Source organism: Oncorhynchus kisutch, linkage group LG30 (assembly GCF_002021735.2).
Source record: "Oncorhynchus kisutch isolate 150728-3 linkage group LG30, Okis_V2, whole genome shotgun sequence".
In the NCBI taxonomy this organism is placed as follows: Eukaryota; Metazoa; Chordata; class Actinopteri; order Salmoniformes; family Salmonidae; genus Oncorhynchus; species Oncorhynchus kisutch.
The window spans coordinates 38101728-38113580 of record NC_034203.2 but is presented as its reverse complement, the minus strand read 5'-3'; the positions used below and the strand labels follow the sequence as shown (position 1 = coordinate 38113580).

At 46.2% G+C, this 11853-nt stretch overlaps 1 long non-coding RNA gene across 2 annotated transcripts; it reads left to right on the top strand.

Annotated features, from left to right (window-relative positions):
* The first annotated feature begins 8367 nt into the window (after positions 1-8367).
* On the top strand, positions 8368-11354 carry LOC116358537 (uncharacterized). Of its 2 annotated transcripts, none has more exons than XR_004206263.1 (4): positions 8368-9020; positions 9123-9156; positions 9264-9468; positions 11299-11354. It is a non-coding gene; the product is annotated as an uncharacterized LOC116358537 (long non-coding RNA). The 2 variants fall into 2 exon arrangements; XR_004206262.1 differs by lacking the exon at positions 11299-11354 and adding an exon at positions 9867-9944.
* The last annotated feature ends 499 nt before the right edge of the window (positions 11355-11853 follow it).

Here is an 11853-nt window from a genome sequence, read left to right as displayed (position 1 = left end):
TGTCTGTCTGCCTGTATCCCCACACTCCCCCTGGTGTGAAGGATTTCAGGTTGAGATGGTGACGTTTTGTAAGGGTGTCTGTCTGCCTGTATCCCCACACTCCCCCTGGTGTGAAGGATTTCAGGTTGAGATGGAGACGTTTTGTAAGGGTGTCTGTCTGCCTGTATCCCCACACTCCCCCTGGTGTGAAGGATTTCAGGTTGAGATGGTGACATTTTAAAATGGTTTGCAACTATTTCCCTGCTTCGAACAAGGAGTGTAACCTGCCTGAATATAATAGCACACTGCACAGCCAAATGAAGTATATCTTCACACAGGGTGTTTCCATTCATTTTCATATAATCTCCCCGGATGAGGCCGAGGTAAGCGATATGCAGCTGTATACATGGTGTTTGCAGCTCGAGACAATATGGCCTCTCTGTTTCCTAAAAGGGGAATTCAGACATGACAGTTAGAATCTCTTATCTTCGTCAGAGTTGAGAGAGAGTCATAGAAAATGGCGTGTTGAGGAACTACTTTATCTTCACGCACCAGCAAGGCAGTTATTTCTCTAAGATGCATGATCTGCTTTTTTTAAGTGTTCTTTGAGAACGTTTCTTAAATTCTTTGAGAATGTTTTTAATTGGTTTCCACTAGTTTAGTAATTGAAGCTTTTTTTCCCTCGTTTTTCTTACGCCCAAGTAGTTTTTCCCTTGTAGTTTTACCCTCATCTGTGTCTTCACATTGCATCGTATATGTCATGTGATGTAAATACAAAACTGGACATATTTACCAGTGATACGTTTTGTCCAATTTGATAAGCCATCCGAGTCACTCAACACTTCATTGAAAAAGGGGTGTTACGACACAGAATGAACGAGGAGCCATTTTAGGCTCGGCAGTTACATCTCATGTTCATTCTGCTGTCTCATAGCCTCCCGACGACAAGACGTTGTGAAATGGCTGACATGGAACGTGGCACTTTCTGCACTGCCTGTCTGAGATGCTGTGTGTGATGCTCTGTAATGGTGGTGTAATGGTGGTGTAATGGTGGTGTAATGTGTATGTGTGTGTGTGTGTGTGTGTGTGTGTGTGTGTGTGTGTGTGTGTGGGTGTGTGTGTGATGCTCTGTAATGGTGGTGTAAAGTGTATGTGTGTGTGTGTGTGTGTGATGCTCTGTAATGGTGGTGTAAAGTGTATGTGTGTGTGTGTGTGATGCTCTGTAATGGTGGTGTAATGTGTATGTGTGTTTGTGTGTGTGAGATAGATGGGCCGTCAGGGCTTGGCCCATAAAGCGTCTGGGACATTTCCCCAGTGGAGTGAGAGTTCACATCAGCGGGCCAGTGTAATTTACAGAAGGCTGGGAAATAGCAGAGAAGAGAGGGAGACACCACGAGAGGAAGAGAGAAAAAGAGTAGGAGAGACACAAAGAGTAAGACAGATAGAGAGGGAAATGCGAGAGAGAGAGAGACAGAGAAAGAGAGATGGAGAGAGGGATAGAGAGAGAGAGGCACACAGAGAAAGACAGAGAGAGAGATGGAGAGAGAGACACAGAGAAATAGGGATGGAGAGAGGGACAGAGAGAGAGACGCACAGCGAAAGACAGATAGAGAGGGAGATGGAGAGAGAGACACACAGAGAAAGAGAGATAGAGAGGGAGATGGAGAGAGAGACGCAGAGAAAGAGAGATAGAGAGGGAGATGGAGAGAGAGACGCAGAGAAAGAGAGATAGAGAGGGAGAGAGAGACACACAGAGAAAGAGATATAGAGAGGGAGATATGGAGAGAGAGACACAGAGAATGAGAGATAGAGAGGGAGAGAGAGACACACAGAGAAAGAGATATAGAGAGGGAGATGGAGAGAGAGACACAGAGAAAGAGATATAGAGAGGGAGATGGAGAGAGAGACAGAGAAAGACAGATAGAGAGGGAGATGGAGAGAGACACAGAGAAAGAGAGATAGAGAGGGAGATGGAGAGAGAGATAGAGAAAGACAGATAGAGAGGGAGATGGAGAGAGAGACACAGAGAAAGAGATATAGAGAGGGAGAGAGAGACACAGAGAAAGAGATATAGAGAGGGAGATGGAGAGAGAGACAGAGAAAGAGATATAGAGAGGGAGAGAGAGACACACAGAGAAAGAGAGATAGAGAGGGAGATGGAGAGAGAGACAGAGAAAGACAGATAGAGAGGGAGATGGAGAGAGAGACAGAGAAAGAGAGGTGGAGAGAGAGGAACAGAGAGAGAGAGACACAGAGAAAGAGAGAGAGCGACAGAGAAAGAGAGATAGAGACACATAGAGAAAGAGAGATGGAGAGAGAGACACAGAGAGAAAGAGAGATAAAGAGAGAGAGAGAGAGAGCGCTAGAGAGAGATAGAGAGATAGAGTGAGAGCCATGGCCTGCTATCTCTTATACACTAAGCGAGAACGAGGGATAGAGTTGTGGATACGATGGCTTCCTACAGTTGCACATATTGAATTACATTCAAATAGGTTTAACTTAAAGGCCCAATGCAGACATTTTTTATATCAATATCAAATCATTTATAGCGTTTTATCAAAAAACTATTTCTCAGGCAAGAATTTGGTTAGGACTGTTTGGGAGGGATCTGAGTGGGGAGGGGGAAACTGAAAACTAGCTGTTATTAGCAGAGAGGTTTCTGATTGGTCTATTAAAGACAGAGAGGTTTCTGATTGGTCTATTAAAGACAGAGAGGTTTCTGATTGGTCTATTAAAGCCCCCCCTCCCTGTTGTCTATCAGTCAACAGTAGTTTACGTGACTGCCCCCTCCCTCCCTGTTGTCTATCAGTCAACAGTAGTTTACGTGACTGCCCCCCCCCCTCCCTGTTGTCTATCAGTCAACAGTAGTTTACGTGACTGCCCACCCCCCCCCCCCTGTTGTCTATCAGTCAACAGTCGTTTACGTGACTGCCCCCCCCCCTCCCTGTTGTCTATCAGTCAACAGTAGTTTACATGACTGCCCCCCCCCCCTCCCTGTTGTCTATCAGTCAACAGTAGTTTACGTGACTGCCCCCCCCCCCCCCTCCCTGTTGTCTATCAGTCAACAGTAGTTTACGTGACTCCCCCCCCCTCCCTGTTGTCTATCAGTCAACAGTAGTTTACGTGACTGCCCCCCCCCCCCTCCCTGTTGTCTATCAGTCAACAGTAGTTTACGTGACTGCCACCCCCCTCCCTGTTGTCTATCAGTCAACAGTAGTTTACGTGACTGCCCCCCCCCCTCCCTGTTGTCTATCAGTCAACAGTAGTTTACGTGACTGCCCCCCCCTCCCTGTTGTCTATCAGTCAACAGTAGTTTACGTGACTGCCCCCCTCCCTCCCTGTTGTCTATCAGTCAACAGTAGTTTACGTGACTGCCCCCCCCCTCCCTGTTGTCAATCAGTCAACAGTAGTTTACGTGACTGCCCCCCCCCCTCCCTGTTGTCTATCAGTCAACAGTAGTTTACGTGACTGCCCCCCCATCCCTGTTGTCTATCAGTCAACAGTAGTTTACGTGACTGTCCCCCCCTCCCTGTTGTCTATCAGTCAACAGTAGTTTACGTGACTGCCCCCCCCTCCCTGTTGTCTATCAGTCAACAGTAGTTTACGTGACTGCCCCCCCCCCTCCCTGTTGTCTATCAGTCAACAGTAGTTTACGTGACTGCCCCCCCCTCCCTGTTGTCTATCAGTCAACAGTAGTTTACGTGACTGTCCCCCCCCCTCCCTGTTGTCTATCAGTCAACAGTAGTTTACGTGACTCCCCCCCCCTCCCTGTTGTCTATCAGTCAACAGTAGTTTACGTGACTGCCCCCCTCCCCCCTCCCTGTTGTCTATCAGTCAACAGTAGTTTACGTGACTGCCCCCCCCCTCCCTGTTGTCTATCAGTCAACAGTAGTTTACGTGACTGCCCCCCCCCCCCTCCCTGTTGTCTATCAGTCAACAGTAGTTACGTGACTGCCCCCCCTCCCTGTTGTCTATCAGTCAACAGTAGTTTATGTGACTGACCCCCTCCCCCCCTTCCCGCCTTTGGTTTCGAAAACGGAATTAGCGCCACAGCGAGCAACAGTTTGTCAACCGCAGTGTGTGACTGTTCCTGTTTGCACGTACTACTCACCTCATTCTGAAACACACACACACACACACACACACACACACACACACACACACACACACACACACACACACACACACACACACACACACACACACACACACACACACACACACACACACACACACACACACCAGTTGATTCTAAGAAGAGAAACTACTTGAAGTCATTGTAATTATATTGTGCAAGCAGGAGTAGAAAGATGAATTGATAGATTTTTGATTGACATGAGGCTAACATGAGGCTAACATGAGGACAACATGAGGGCAACATGAGGGCAAATGTTGATGAGGCCAACAGTGTTGTTAGAGGATCTGTGCGGAAAAGTATGTTACTTTAAAAACAACCATTGAGATTACTTTTTATAACCACAAAACTGTCCACAGTACTGTTGTTTTCACTTTAAATGGAGAGAAATGTACTCTGTGGTTGTGACAAATAGAGAAGGGGTTGAGTGCTGAGAGGAAATGGTCACAATCAAAATAGAGAAAGAGAGAGAAAGAGAGAAAGAGAGAAAGAAAGAGAGAGAGAGAGAGAGAGAGACAGAGAGAGACAGAGAGAGAGAGAGAGAGAGACAGAGAGAGACAGAGAGAGAGAGAGAGAGAGAGAGAGAGAGAGAGAGAGAGAGGAGAGAGAGAGAGAGAGAGAGAGAGAGAGAGAGAGAGAAAGCAAAATGGAGTGAGTGCAAAGTACTGGCATGATGCAAACAGAGGGAAATAAACAGAGGGAGATAAACAGAGGGAGATAAACAGAGGGAGATAAACAGAGGGAAATAAACAGAGGGAAATAAACAGAGGGAGATAAACAGAGGGAGATAAACAGAGGGAGAGGGAAATAAACAGAGGAGAGGGAAATAAACAGAGGGAGAGGGAAATAAACAGAGGGAGATAAACAGAGGGAGATAAACAGAGGGAGATAAACAGAGGGAGATAAACAGAGGGAAATAAACAGAGGGAGAGGGAAATAAACAGAGGGAAATAAACAGAGGGAAATAAACAGAGGGAAATAAACAGACGGAGATAAACAAAGGGATAGGGAAATAAACAGAGGGAGAGGGAAATAAACAGAGGGAGATAAACAGAGGGAGAGGGAAATAAACAGAGGGAGATAAACAGAGGGAGATAAACAGAGGGAGATAAACAGAGGGAGAGGGAGATAAACAGAGGGAGATAAACAGAGGGAGATAAACAGAGGGAGATAAACAGAGGGAGATAAACAGAGGGAAATAAACAGAGGGAGATAAACAGAGGGAGAGGGAAATAAACAGAGGGAGAGGGAAATAAACAGAGGGAGAGGGAAATAAACAGAGGGAGATAAACAGAGGGAGATAAACAGAGGAAGAGGGAAATAAACAGAGGGAGATAAACAGAGGGAATAAACAGAGGGAGATAAACAGAGGGAAATAAACAGAGGGAAATAAACAGAGGGAGAGGGAAATAAACAGAGGGAGAGGGAAATAAACAGAGGGAAATAAACAGAGGGAAATAAACAGAGGGAAATAAACAGAGGGAGATAAACAGAGGGAGATAAACAGAGGGAGATAAACAGAGGGAGATAAACAGAGGGAGATAAACAGAGGGAAATAAACAGAGGGAAATAAACAGAGGGAAATAAACAGAGAGAAATAAACAGAGGGAGATAAACAGAGGGAGAGGGAAATAAACAGAGGGAGATAAACAGAGGGAAATAAACAGAGGGAGATAAACAGAGGGAGATAAACAGAGGGAGAGGGAAATAAACAGAGGGAAATAAACAGAGGGAAATAAACAGAGGGAGATAAACAGAGGGAAATCAACAGAGGGAGATAAACATAGGGAGAGGGAAATAAACAGAGGGAGATAACAGAGGGAAATAAACTGAGGGAGATAAACAGAGGGAAATAAACAGAGGGAGAGGGAAATAAACAGAGGGAGATAAACAGAGGGAAATAAACAGAGGGAAATAAACAGAGGGAGAGGGAAATAAACAGAGGGAGATAAACAGAGGAAAATAAACAGAGGGAAATAAACAGAGGGAAATAAACAGAGGGAGAGGGAAATAAACAGAGGAAAATAAACAGAGGGAGAGGGAAATAAACAGAGGGAAATAAACAGAGGGAAATAAACAGAGGGAGATAAACAGAGGGAAATAAACAGAGGGAGATAAACAGAGGGAGATAAACAGAGGGAGATAAACAGAGGGAGATAACAGAGGGAGATAAACAGAGGGAAATAAACAGAGGGAAATAAACAGAGGGAGATAAACAGAGGGAGAGGGAAATAAACAGAGGGAGATAAACAGAGGGAGATAAACAGAGGGAGATAAACAGAGGGAGAGGGAAATAAACAGAGGGAAATAAACAGAGGGAGATAAACAGAGGGAAATCAACAGAGGGAGATAAACAGAGGGAGAGGGAAATAAACAGAGGGAGATAAACAGAGGGAGAGGGAAATAAACAGAGGGAGATAAACAGAGGGAAATAAACAGAGGGAGATAAACAGAGGGAAATAAACAGAGGGAGAGGGAAATAAACAGAGGGAGATAAACAGAGGGAAATAAACAGAGGGAAATAAACAGAGGGAGATAACAGAGGGAGATAAACAGAGGGAGATAAACAGAGGGAGATAAACAGAGGAAGAGGGAAATAAACAGAGGGAAATAAACAGAGGGAGATAAACAGAGGAAAATAAACAGAGGGAAATAAACAGAGGGAAATAAACAGAGGGAAATAAACAGAGGGAGATAAACAAAGGGAGAGGGAGATAAACAAAGGGAGAGGGAAATAAACAGAGGGAGAGGGAAATAAACAGAGGGAGATAAACAGAGGGAGATAAACAGAGGGAGATAAACAGAGGGAGATAAACAGAGGGAGATAAACAGAGGGAGATAAACAGAGGGAAATAAACAGAGGGAAATCAACAGAGGGAGATAAACAGAGGGAGAGGGAAATAAACAGAGGGAGATAAACAGAGGGAGATAAACAGAGGGAGAGGGAAATAAACAGAGGGAGATAAACAGAGGGAAATAAACAGAGGGAGATAAACAGAGGGAAATAAACAGAGGGAGAGGGAAATAAACAGAGGGAGATAAACAGAGGGAAATAAACAGAGGGAAATAAACAGAGGAAGAGGGAAATAAACAGAGGGAGAGGGAAATAAACAGAGGGAGATAAACAGAGGAAAATAAACAGAGGGAAATAAACAGAGGGAAATAAACAGAGGGAAATAAACAAAGGGATAGGGAAATAAACAGAGGGAGAGGGAAATAAACAGAGGGAGATAAACAGAGGGAGAGGGAAATAAACAGAGGGAGATAAACAGAGGGAGAATAAACAGAGGGAGAGGGAGATAAACAGAGGGAGATAAACAGAGGGAGATAAACAGAGGGAGATAAACAGAGGGAAATAAACAGAGGGAGATAAACAGAGGGAGAGGGAAATAAACAGAGGGAGAGGAAATAAACAGAGGGAGAGGGAAATAACAGAGGGAGATAACCAGAGGAAGAGGGAAATAAACAGAGGGAGATAAACAGAGGCAAATAAACAGAGGGAGATAAACAGAGGGAAATAAACAGAGGGAGATAAACAGAGGGAAATAAACAGAGGGAAATAAACAGAGGGAAATAAACAGAGGGAGAGGGAAATAAACAGAGGGAAATAAACAGAGGGAGAGGGAAATAAACAGAGGGAAATAAACAGAGGGAAATAAACAGAGGGAGATAAACAGAGGGAAATAAACAGAGGGAGATAAACAGAGGGAGATAAACAGAGGGAAATAAACAGAGGGAAATAAACAGAGGGAGATAAACAGAGGGAAATAAACAGAGGGAAATAAACAGAGGGAAATAAACAGAGGGAAATAAACAGAGGGAGATAAACAGAGGGAGAGGGAAATAAACAGAGGGAGATAAACAGAGGGAAATAAACAGAGGGAGATAAACAGAGGGAGATAAACAGAGGGAGAGGGAAATAAACAGAGGGAAATAAACAGAGGGAAATAAACAGAGGGAGATAAACAGAGGGAAATCAACAGAGGGAGATAAACAGAGGGAGAGGGAAATAAACAGAGGGAGATAAACAGAGGGAGATAAACAGAGGGAGAGGGAAATAAACAGAGGGAGATAAACAGAGGGAAATAAACAGAGGGAGAGGGAAATAAACAGAGGGAGATAAACAGAGGGAAATAAACAGAGGGAAATAAACAGAGGGAGATAAACAGAGGGAGATAAACAGAGGAAGAGGGAAATAAACAGAGGGAGAGGGAAATAAACAGAGGGAGATAAACAGAGGGAAATAAACAGAGGGAGATAAACAGAGGGAGATAAACAGAGGGAGAGGGAAATAAACAGAGGGAGAGGGAAATAAACAGAGGGAGAGGGAAATAAACAGAGGGAGAGGGAAATTCCACGTCAGTGTCTGAAGAGTTTCACATTGAGCCCAGATCTGAGTGAGAGTTCCTTGTGCTGCTTCTGCATTGGAGCCAGAACAGCATCAATCACTCTGTTCCTCCATTACAGGTCCAAGCAAACTATTCCTCCATTCTGGATCAGAGTGACCTGGCCTAATGTGACCACTGACCTACAGACACATACGGGGCCCCAAGTTTCTCATGGAGAGCAGAGAATCATATTAAAGCTAATTAAAAGCTGTCATTTTGGCTCCCACATAAATGGGTCTGTTTCCATGTGTGGTGTGTGATCGTTTTTCATGTATGTGAACAGTAATGGGGAAAACCGATGTCCATCAGAGTTAAAAACTTACGGTTGTAACTAACCAGCACCTGGCTCAGAGAAAAGCTCTCAACTTTCATCCTCTTTTTGTATTTCAACCTGAAATCACAAACATTTGGCTGTGGTAGGAGCTGGTATGGTATGCAGCTGTTTCTCCTGGTAGAGAGAGAGAGAGGTAGGAGCTGGTATGGTATGCAGCTGTTTCTCCTGGTAGAGAGAGAGAGAGGTAGGAGCTGGTATGGTATGCAGCTGTTTCTCCTGGTAGAGAGAGAGAGAGGTAGGAGCTGGTATGGTATGCAGCTGTTTCTCCTGGTAGAGAGAGAGAGAGGGTGGGGGGGACAGAGATAGAGACAGACAGAGAGGTAGGAGCTGGTATGGTATGCAGCTGTTTCTCCTGGTAGAGAGAGAGAGAGGTAGGAGCTGGTTATGGTATGCAGCTGTTTCTCCTGGTAGAGAGAGAGAGAGAGAGGTAGGAGCTGGTATGGTATGCAGCTGTTTCTCCTGGTAGGAGAGAGAGAGAGGTAGGAGCTGGTATGGTATGCAGCTGGTTCTCCTGGTAGAGAGAGAGAGAGGTAGGAGCTGGTATGGTATGCAGCTGTTTCTCCTGGTAGAGAGAGAGAGAGGTAGGAGCTGGTATGGTATGCAGCTGTTTCTCCTGGTAGAGAGAGAGAGAGGTAGGAGCTGGTATGGTATGCAGCTGTTTCTCCTGGTAGAGAGAGAGAGAGGTAGGAGCTGGTATGGTATGCAGCTGTTTCTCCTGGTAGAGAGAGAGAGAGGTAGGAGCTGGTATGGTATGCAGCTGTTTCTCCTGGTAGAGAGAGAGAGAGAGGTAGGAGCTGGTATGGTATGCAGCTGTTTCTCCTGGTAGAGAGAGAGAGAGGGTGGGGGGGACAGAGATAGAGACAGACAGAGAGGTAGGAGCTGGTATGGTATGCAGCTGTTTCTCCTGGTAGAGAGAGAGAGAGGTAGGAGCTGGTATGGTATGCAGCTGTTTCTCCTGGTAGAGAGAGAGAGAGAGGTAGGAGCTGGTATGGTATGCAGCTGTTTCTTCCTGGTAGAGAGAGAGAGAGAGAGGTAGGAGCTGGTATGGTATGCAGCTGTTTCTCCTGGTAGAGAGAGAGAGAGGTAGGAGCTGGTATGGTATGCAGCTGTTTCTCCTGGTAGAGAGAGAGAGAGGTAGGAGCTGGTATGGTATGCAGCTGTTTCTCCTGGTAGAGAGAGAGAGAGGTAGGAGCTGGTATGGTATGCAGCTGTTTCTCCTGGTAGAGAGAGAGAGAGATAGGAGTTGGTATGGTATGCAGCTGTTTCTCCTGGTAGAGAGAGAGAGAGAGGTAGGAGCTGGTATGGTATGCAGCTGTTTCTCCTGGTAGAGAGAGAGAGAGGTAGGAGCTGGTATGGTATGCAGCTGTTTCTCCTGGTAGAGAGAGAGAGAGGTAGGAGCTGGTATGGTATGCAGCTGTTCTCCTGGTAGAGAGAGAGAGAGGTAGGAGCTGGTATGGTATGCAGCTGTTTCTCCTGGTAGAGAGAGAGAGAGGTAGGAGCTGGTATGGTATGCAGCTGTTTCTCCTGGTAGAGAGAGAGAGAGGTAGGAGCTGGTATTGGTATGCAGCTGTTTCTCCTGGTAGAGAGAGAGAGAGGTAGGAGCTGGTATGGTATGCAGCTGTTTCTCCTGGTAGAGAGAGAGAGAGGTAGGAGCTGGTATGGTATGCAGCTGTTTCTCCTGGTAGAGAGAGAGAGAGAGGTAGGAAGCTGGTATGGTATGCAGCTGTTTCTCCTGGTAGAGAGAAGAGAGAGGTAGGAGCTGGTATGGTATGCAGGGGCTGTTTCTCCTGGTAGAGAGAGAGAGAGGTAGGAGCTGGTATGGTATGCAGCTGTTTCTTCTGGTAGAGAGAGAGAGAGGTAGGAGCTGGGTAATGGTCACTGCAGCTGTTTCTCCTGGTAGAGAGAAGAGAGTAGGAGCTGGTATGGTATGCAGCTGTTTCTCCTGGTAGAGAGAGAGAGAGGTAGAGCTGGTATGGTATGCAAGCTGGTTTCTCCTGGTTAGAGAGAGAGAGAGAGGTAGGAGCTGGTATGGTATGGCAGCTGTTTTCTCCTGGTAGAGAGAGAGAGAGGTAGGAGCTGGTATGGTATGCAGCTGTTTCTCCTGGTAGAGAGAGAGAGAGGGGTGGGGGGGACAGAGATAGAGGACAGACAGAGAGGTAGGAGCTGGTATGGTATGCAGCTGTTTCTCCTGGTTAGAGGAGAGAGGAGAGGGGTAGGAGCTGGTATGGTATGCAGTCTGTTTCTCCTGGTAGAGAGAGAGAGAGAGGTAGGAGCTGGTATGGTATGCAGCTGTTTCTCCTGGTAGAGAGAGAGAGAGAGAGGTAGGAGCTGGTATGGTATGCAGCTGTTTATCCTGGTAGAGAGAGAGAGAGAGGTGGGGGGGAGACAGAGATAGAGACAGACAGAGAGGTAGGGAGCTGGTATGGTATGCAGCTGTTTTCTCCTGGTAGAGAGAGAGAGAGGTAGGAGCTGGTATGGTATGCAGCTGTTTCTCCTGGTAGAGAGAGAGAGAGGGTGGGGGGGACAAGGCTAGAGACAGACAGAGAGGATAGGAGCTGGTATGGTATGCAGCTGTTTCTCCTGGTAGAGAGAGAGAGAGAGGTAGAGGAGCTGGTATGGTATGCAGCTGTTTTCTCCTGGTAGAGAGAGAGAGAAGATAGGAGCTGGTATGGTATGCAGCTTGTTTCTCCTGGTAGACGAGAGAGAGAGAGAGAGTAGGAGCTGGTATGGTATGCAGCTGTTTCTCCTGGTAGAGAGGAGAGAGAGGGTGGGGGGGGACAGAGATTAGAGACAGACAGAGAGGTAGGAGCTGGTATGTATGCAGCTGTTTCTCCTGGTAGAGAGAGAGAGAGGTAGAGCTGGTATGGTATGCAGCTGTTTCTCCTGGTAGAGAGAGAGAAGAGGGTGGGGGGGACAGAGATAGAGACAGACAGAGAGGTAGGAGCTGGTATGGTATGCAGCTGTTTCTCCTGGTAGAGAGAGAGAGAGGGTGGGGGGGACAGAGATAGAGACAGACA